Raw genomic sequence first — 8580 nt, forward strand, 5'->3', positions numbered from 1 at the left:
CAAATGTTCACTTAAGCTGTTCACCCGGGCCGGTTTATATGACCTGCTCCTGGTTGTCAAAGTTCACTGAGTGAACATCCAGAGGCTGAACATTATTGGTGGGGTGATGAACATGGCGGGAAGAACAAGTGAACAATACGAACACGATGAACATGTGAACTTTTGGACAAATTCCATCCCCCCTCTTGCAGTTTTCACAATATGATGCCTATTTGAAATATTTCGCCTGAGAGTTATTTGTGAGCGGAATTTTGGGTGATTGGACGAATTTGGAGTTGTATATGTATTATATAGCACTGAGCTATGTAGCCCTAAGCTATGTAGCCCTGAGCTATGTAGCCCTGGGGCCGGATTCAGGAAGGTACTTACGAAGGTTTTTCCTCTTAGCTAAGTGCGTTTTCCGTCTTAGCGCCTTCGTGGCGGCTACGTCCGTATTCAATTAACTACCCCAAGTGGAAAAACCTTCTTAAGTTCATTCCGGGATTTAAGTGTGGTTTCGACCACTCGTAGCTTTACGTAAACTGGATATAAGTCATTTGTTCTCTACTACATAACACTGGGATCGATTTATGATATTGGAACATGACCAAAATATTATAGCTGGTGAATCTAGTGGAGAGGAATCCTTCGTGTTAGTTATATATGCATTCTCTGCTTGGAACTTGAAGTAAATATGTGTTTGATGATAGTAGAATTAGTTTTATAATAGCAGGATATTATACCAGTAGTTATTAAGTAAATAAACACTGGTGATCATGAAATATGAGAGAAGGTGATGAGCCCTGCCTGATGGGATCATTTACTATCACCAAATGCCCCTGTTCACCTAGTAGTAAGGGTGTACCTTAGCTATACATACCCATTTCTAATTTATTTAGTTTGGTTTTATTTTGAAATTAAATCTGGGTGAGACATAAAATAAAAATATGCTGCACAAATGATGTTAGGTAAGGAGAAGGGTAAAAATGTAAAAAACTTTATTTATTGAATACTTAAAGCTATAATTATGACTATATAGACTATTAAAAAAGAGAGAGGGAAGTAGGGGTCCAAGACCTCTTCCTGTTATACAATTTGGGTGTGGAACAAGTAATTATCAAAAGAAGGCACCATGCCGGGAAGGCTATGTAGCAGTAAGGCAGTGAGGTAAGGCAGCTACTTATTTGAGAAATGCTTATTTTATTTACCTTATAAGCTGAGGCAACTTATTTTATTTGAGGAATACTCAGCTGATTCCTCTACATTTAGCATGGAACAAATTTGTGTCCAAGACCTCTTCCTGTTACTCAATTTGGCTGTGTGTAACCAAACTCGAAGTGCTCTACAAATCAAGGGACCCAGAATGTGGAATGACCTCCCGAATCATGTCAAAGGCTGTACCTCTCTCAACCAGTTTAAGAGTTAAACCAAGTACTGCCTAATTAACTCCATGTAACCTAACTTACCTCCTAAATGTCAACCCATGTCTTGCTATTTTTTAAACAACGCTGTTCACCAACATGTGCAATTGCTGATTTATGCTATGTTAACCCCCTTTTTGTATTTTTTATTCCTTCTTTCAACACAATTTATACCTAATCCCGATTACTATTAAGTTTTAGTCTGTTTTTTTTCCCCCACACCGTGCCCGAAATGCTATGAGTATTAGTGGCTTTAGGTATTGTATGTACTAGCTCTGTCTATAAATCCAACATTATGTTTGTAAATCAACTGTATGTACTTTTCCTGAATAAAATGTATTTATTATTTATTTTTTAATCAGTAAGTATTAAAAGAAGGCACCAAGCTGGGAAGGCTATGTAGCACTATTGTGTGTAACAATAAACCATTTTTTTTTTTTGACAAATAATGCACCTGTATGGGAAAACAAATCCTGTCAGCTGTAAAAATATTGATGCAGTTATTTAAATGAAAAATATAATGAAAGAAATATTACTGGTTTATTTTTATCCTATCTTTTAGTACTGTACAGTATATCCAAGGAAGTGAAAAATTGAGACATAATGCACAATTTAATGAATGATTAGCATGGATTAGCAGTTCAAAAGAAATATGACTATTACATATCAACATGAGATCTTAATGATCCATGGTCAATATGATTTAATAAGGATAATACAGTACTGTATTTGTAATACAAACTATAATTTAAATTCTTTATTACTGATTTTTTTTATTAAGAAGATTAGGTATACACAGCAATGTGCTGCTACCCTATTCTATATGGAATATTACACAGTGTAGATAAAAAACTAGCTATAAGTTTATCTAATACTCCCATCTCACAGGATGGTTAGACATACTGTACATGGAATCAATTTAGAAAATACCAGCCTCAATACAAAAAACAAATCAACTCTGACTAAACAACTCTAAGCAATTTTCACAAGAGGTAAGCACTGAATCATGGAAACATTATATTAAAATTACTCTTACCAGTTTCTACAAAACTCCTCTCAAACAATGTATTTTTAAACATGTTTAGGTATACACAGCAATGTGCTGCTTCCCTATTCTGTATAAAGGACCACACAGTGTAGATCAAAAACCAGCTACAAGCTCATCCAACATCCTCACCTCACAGGATGGCCAGTCATACATGGAATTAGGAGAGAACAAAATACTTAATGCTGATCTATTAGCCTCCACTGGCAAAATCTGGGTGCAGCACAAGAATATCTTCCAATATTCCTGAGTGTATGAAGTAATTACAGAGCTCAAAATACCTCATACCATTTGGTATGAAGTCACTGATAACAGGACAATCACAGATATAGTGTTGGAGAGTATGTTCTCTCAAGTAGGACTGAAAACAGATGTTTTTTTTTCCACCAAGAGGGCTATAAACCCATGGAACCACCTACCCGCTGAAGCCGTAAATGCCAAATTCCAGCTAAAAAGTAAGTAAGTAAGTAATTATCAAAAGAAGGCACCAAACCGGGAAGGCTATGTAGCACCATCAAATACGCAAAATAATCAGAGGGCGCTAAATATCACCAAGGATGCCAATACGAGAACAAAAACGCATAAGGCGAACGATATCAAAAGTATCCGAGTCACCAAGAATTCTATCGAGGGACAGGTGACCGCGAGGGGCGGTCGGAAAGCAAGACACACGCTCGTCCTGGAAGTCAGGACATTCAAGAAGGACATGCACGACCGTAAGAGGGACAATGCAACTAGGACAATAAGGAGCAGGGCGGCGCTCCATCAAGTGACCATGGGTTAAGCGAGTATGGCCAATACGCAACCTCGCCAGAGCTGTTTCCCACCGCCGGTTACGGTGGAAGGAGGACGGCCACGAGGAAACACAACATTTAAGAGTACGTAGCTTGTTACCAGTAACAGACAACCAAGAAGCCTGCCAACGGGTAAGAACTGAGGAATGGATAACTGGGTAAAAGTCGGAATACGGAATGCCTTTACGAGAGATGGGACAAGAGCGGACAGCTTCCTTAGCGGCAGCATCCGCACGCTCATTTAAAGACACACCAATAAGGCTGGGAACCCAACAAAACTCAACCGACTTAAATTTACTGTGAACGAGAAACAGCCAATGCTGGATCTCGACAACTACTGGATGAACCGGATTAAAGGACTCAAGAGCCATGAGGGCACTACGAGAGTCAACAACAACTACAAAGGAAGACTGATAACGAGAAAGCAGGAGACGAAGAGCATAGAGAATAGCATAAAGTTCTGCTGTAAAGATGCTAGTCTCCGGAGGCAAGCGACACATATAAGTGCGATCAGGAAAAACAACAGAGTAGCCAACACCGTCCGCTGACTTAGACCCATCGGTGAAGACAGAAACGGAGCAGGAGTGAGAAGAAAAGTGCTCGAGGAAAAGGCGTTTTAGAACCGTAGGAGGGGTAAAAGCTTTAGTGATACGGGTCAAGGAAGTACAAAACCGCGGAAGAGGGACCCTCCACGGGGGCAAAGAAGGAACAACACGAGGAGAAACATCAGAAATACGAACGGAGAGAGAATCCTGTAGGCGAGATAACCGGACAGAAAGAGGGAGGTGGTGAAGAGGAACAGGAACCGCAGGAGGGGTAAAAGTTAAAGCACGACAGAGGCGAGAGGAAGGATGTTGTAAGGACCGCGCAAGATAGCGAAGACAGTAGTGATCACGGCGGTCCTGGAGAGACAGGAAGCCAGTGTCAACATACAAGCTAAGGATGGGAGTCGAACGAAAGGCACCAGAACTGAGGCGCAACCCAGTATGGTGCAAAGCATCAAGACGGCGAAGAGTAGAAGGAGAAGCAGACGAGTAAGCAGGGCAACCATAATCGAGCTTAGACAGGACGAGAGAGGAATGTAAAGCAAGGAGAGTGCGCCTATCTGCCCCCCAAGAAGTATGGGACAAGACCCGAAGGAGGGTAAGGGCCTTAGAGCACTCAACACGGAGGTAAGAGATATGGGGAGACCAAGACAAACGAGTGTCAAGGAATAACCCCAAAAGCTTCGCGGAATCTTTGTATTCAAGGGGATGACCATAAAGTGACAAAGAGGGACGAAGAACAACCCGTTTCCGCGTAAAAGTCATGGCACAAGTCTTAGAAGTAGAGAACTTGAAGCCATGACCTGTGGCCCAAGACGACACGGCATCAATTGCAAGTTGAAGCCGGCGTTGAAGGAGAGGCGAATCATCACCCTGACAACAAAGGGTAAGATCATCGACATAGAGAGCGGAGAAGACACCAGAAGGAAGAGAGGAAAGAAGACCATTGAGGGCAACCAGAAAAATAGTGCTCAGAACACTACCCTGGGGCACACCTTCGTATTGCTGAAAAGAGGGAGAGAGAGCGGTACCAAGGCGCACCCGAAAGGAACGACGAGAGAGGAAGCTGCGGAGAAAGAGAGGGAGATGACCACGAAGGCCAAAAGAATGAAGTTGAGATAGGATATGATAACGCCAAGTGGTGTCGTAAGCCTTTTCTAGGTCAAAAAGGACGGTAACAACGGAGGTCTTCGCAGCAAAAGCAGTACGAATATAGACCTCCAAGTTCACCAGGACATCTGTCGTGCTGCGGCACTTGCGGAAACCAAATTGAGAAGGGGAGAGGAGGTGATGGTGTCCCAGGAACCACATCAGACGAACGTTAACCATACGTTCAAAGAGTTTGCAGACACAACTTGTGAGAGCAATAGGGCGAAAGTCCTTAGGGGAAGTACCCAGAGACCCCGGTTTGCAAACAGGGAGGACAACGGCATCGAGCCAGTCCTCAGGGACTGACGACGACTCCCAGATCCGATTATACAGACTCAGTAAATACTGAGACGTGCTCGGAGGGAGATGGTGAAGCATCTCATAATGAATACCATCGGAGCCCGCCGCCGTAGAACCGCAGAGGGCCAGGGCAGAACGAAGTTCAGAGAGAGAGAAGGGATCATTATAGGGAAGCTGAAGATGAGTGCAGAAATCTAAAGGACGAGACTCAAGGACAGGTTTACGAAGAAGGAAAGATTGGGGAAGATGAAGACCAGAGCTAACATAAGAAAAGTGGGAACCCAGTTCGGAAGCGACCTGCAACGGGTCCGCCACAAGAGTATCATGGAGGTGAAGGACCGGTGAAACATCGGGAACGAACTTACCCGCTATCTTGCGGATACGCTTCCAGATCTGGGCCAGAGGGGTCTCGGACGTAATTGTTGAGACATAAGATGCCCAACATTCACGTTTAGCCGTACGGATGGCCCTACGGGCCACCGCACTCGCTTTCCGAAAGAAAAGAAAAGAATCGGTCGTCTGCCTACGGCGGTGCCTCTTCCAGGCTGCACGCTTACAGCGGACAGCCCGAGCACAGTCCGCATTCCACCAGGGAACGCACTTCCGTGGACCCCGAGAGGAAGAGCGAGGAATAGAGCGGAGGGCAGCGTTGAAGACAGTGTCATGAAAAAGGAGGAGAGCGCGAGAGAGAGGCAGAAGGGAGAGGTCAGGGAGAGCAGCACTGAGGGTAAATAGGGTCCAGTCTGCCTTAGCAAACTGCCACCTAGGGAAAAGAGAGGGAAGGGCGAAAAGAGAAAAAGGAAACAAGGATGGGGAAATGATCACTTCCATGGAGGTCATCAAGAACCTGCCACGTGAAATCTAAGTAAAGAGAAGAAGAGCAGAGAGAAAGATCAAGACAAGAAAGGGTGCGAGTCCGAGAGTCCAAATGAGTGGGCTCACCAGAATTCAGAAGAGACAGGGAAGAAGAGAGGAGAAACGGCTCAAGGAGGCGACCCCGGGTATTCGTCAGAACGTCACCCCAAAGAGAATGACGACAATTGAAGTCACCCAGCAGGAGCACAGGCTCCGGCAAGGAGTCCAGGAGGTGTTTCAAATCAGGAAGAGAGAGCGGGACACTCGGGGGGAGATAAATGGAACAAACTGTGTACCATTTCCCCACAAAGATACGAGCAGCAGAACAATGGAGAGGCGAAGGAAAAAGTAAAGGAACAAAGGGAACATCAGCCCGAATCAAAAGAGCAGAAGAATTAGAAGCCCCAGCAATGGCTGGGGGGGGGGGGAGAGAAAGGAATAGCCACGAAAACGACCAGGACGAGCACCAAGCATTGGCTCCTGGAGACAGACACAAAGGGGCGAAAACCGCGAAATCAGAAGTTGGAGTTCGAGGAAATTGGCGTAATAACCTCGAACGTTCCATTGAAGAATGGACAACGACGAGAAGAGAAAGGACAAAAACAGAGAACAAGGAAGAAACAAAGGCGAAAGACCAACAGAGCACGTCAAAGAATATCAGGGTCGGGATCAGGGTCAGCAAAGTCAGGGTTAGGGGGCATGGGTAAACTGAGCAAAGACGGAGGGAAGGAAACGGGAGAACAGAGCAGAGGTGGGCGGGCAGGGTCTGGAGGAGGAGGAGGAGGAGGAGGAGGAGGAGGAGGAGGAGGAGGAAGAGGAGGAGACAACGAAGAGGAGCCGTCAAGGACAGCAGCAGGAGGAGGGGGAGTAGAAAGAGGGGAGCGCACCCCAGCAAGAGCAGCAACCGAAAGGGAAGCAGAGGCCAAAGAAACCTCCATAGCAGGAACAGGGGGCGCAAGCACTGAAACGGGAGGGGAAGGAGCAACAGAGCCAGAAGGAGGAGCTGAGGAAGAAAGCGAAGCCTTCTTACCCGCCGGGGAAGAGGAAGGAGAGGAGCCAGGCTTACGCTTCTGACTTAAAGAGACAGGTGTCCCAGCAACTACGTACCGGGCAACGGATTCCAGTGTCTCAACAGGAGAAGCCGAACGAGAGCACACACGACGGCCGTTAGGAGAGCGATGGACATCCGCCCGCACCGACAGGAGGCGGGGAGAGCCGATAGATGGAGGAAGAGGATGGGAAGGAGGATCGGAGGGGGACGAGGAAGAAGACACAGAAGACACGACAGACCGGGTAGAAGGAAGGGGAACCCCAGACAGAGGACCAGGAGGAGGATCCTTCGGGAGAGAACCCAAAGGGACAGAGGAGGGGGCAGTGGGCGCATCAGGGTCCAAGGCCCGGAAACGGTTGTGAGTCTGAGGAAGGCGGGAAGGACGAGGAGAGGAAGAGCGCAACACGCGAGCATAAGAGATATTAGCATAAGGCGGGAGCCGGCGAACCTGGCGCCTCGCCTCAGGAAAAGATAAACGCTCCCGGTGCTTCAGGTTGAGGACGGCTGCCTCAAGCTTGTAATGGACACACGCACGGGAGAAGGTAGGATGGGCCTCTCCGCAGTTGAGGCAGCGAGCCTGGGGAGAAGTGCACTCCGACTTAGAGTGACCTTCGCAACCACACAAAGGACAGAGAGAGACAGTCCCGGAGCAGCGGAGGGCACCATGCCCAAACCTCCAGCACTTGTTGCAGAGCCGAGGAGAAGGAATGTACTCCTGGACAGAGCACCTGGCACCAGCAAGAATGACAGAGGGTGGAAGGGTCCTACCATCAAAGGTAATCTTCACAACCCGGAGGGGTTGACGGCGACTACCACGAGGGGGACGAGTAAACGTGTCCACCTGGAGAATAGAATGGCCCTGGGCAGCGAGGATATGTCGAATATCGTCGTGGCAGTCGCGCAGGTCCCGAACACCGGTCGCAACATGGGGCGGGAGCAGAATAGTGCCAACACTGGCATTCAACTGAGCGTTCTTCGAGACCCGAACGGGGGTCTCGCAAAGGCAGGATAAGGCAGCCAAGCGGGAAGCTGCATCCTGAGAAGGAGCAGCAACGACAAGTGTACCGAGACGAGTGGGGTTGAAAGTAATGGAGGCATCCACGGAATCAACGAGATGTCGATGGAGGGAGAAATCGTCAGGAGGCGCAGAATCAAGAGGGAGGAGATCAAAATATTTGGCCCACGAAGCGGGACCAAACAAGGCTTGATAGGTAGCAGAACTGGAAGGAATGGAACGAGGGCGGCCGTGACGAGGACGGCGGTGAGAACCCCCAAAGAGAGAGGGGTTAAAAGGCGCAGTAGTTACAACTAGAGAAGGAGCCGCGCCAGGGGACGAGGTAGTCACCACTGGGGGCTTGGGGCTCGACCCAACCACAGAGGAGGGAGGGGAGCCAGGGGAAGGAGTCAGAGAGGCCAAAGGAGGAGCAAGGTCGGGGCCCAA

Source organism: Procambarus clarkii, chromosome 5 (assembly GCF_040958095.1).
Source record: "Procambarus clarkii isolate CNS0578487 chromosome 5, FALCON_Pclarkii_2.0, whole genome shotgun sequence".
In the NCBI taxonomy this organism is placed as follows: domain Eukaryota; kingdom Metazoa; phylum Arthropoda; class Malacostraca; order Decapoda; family Cambaridae; genus Procambarus; species Procambarus clarkii.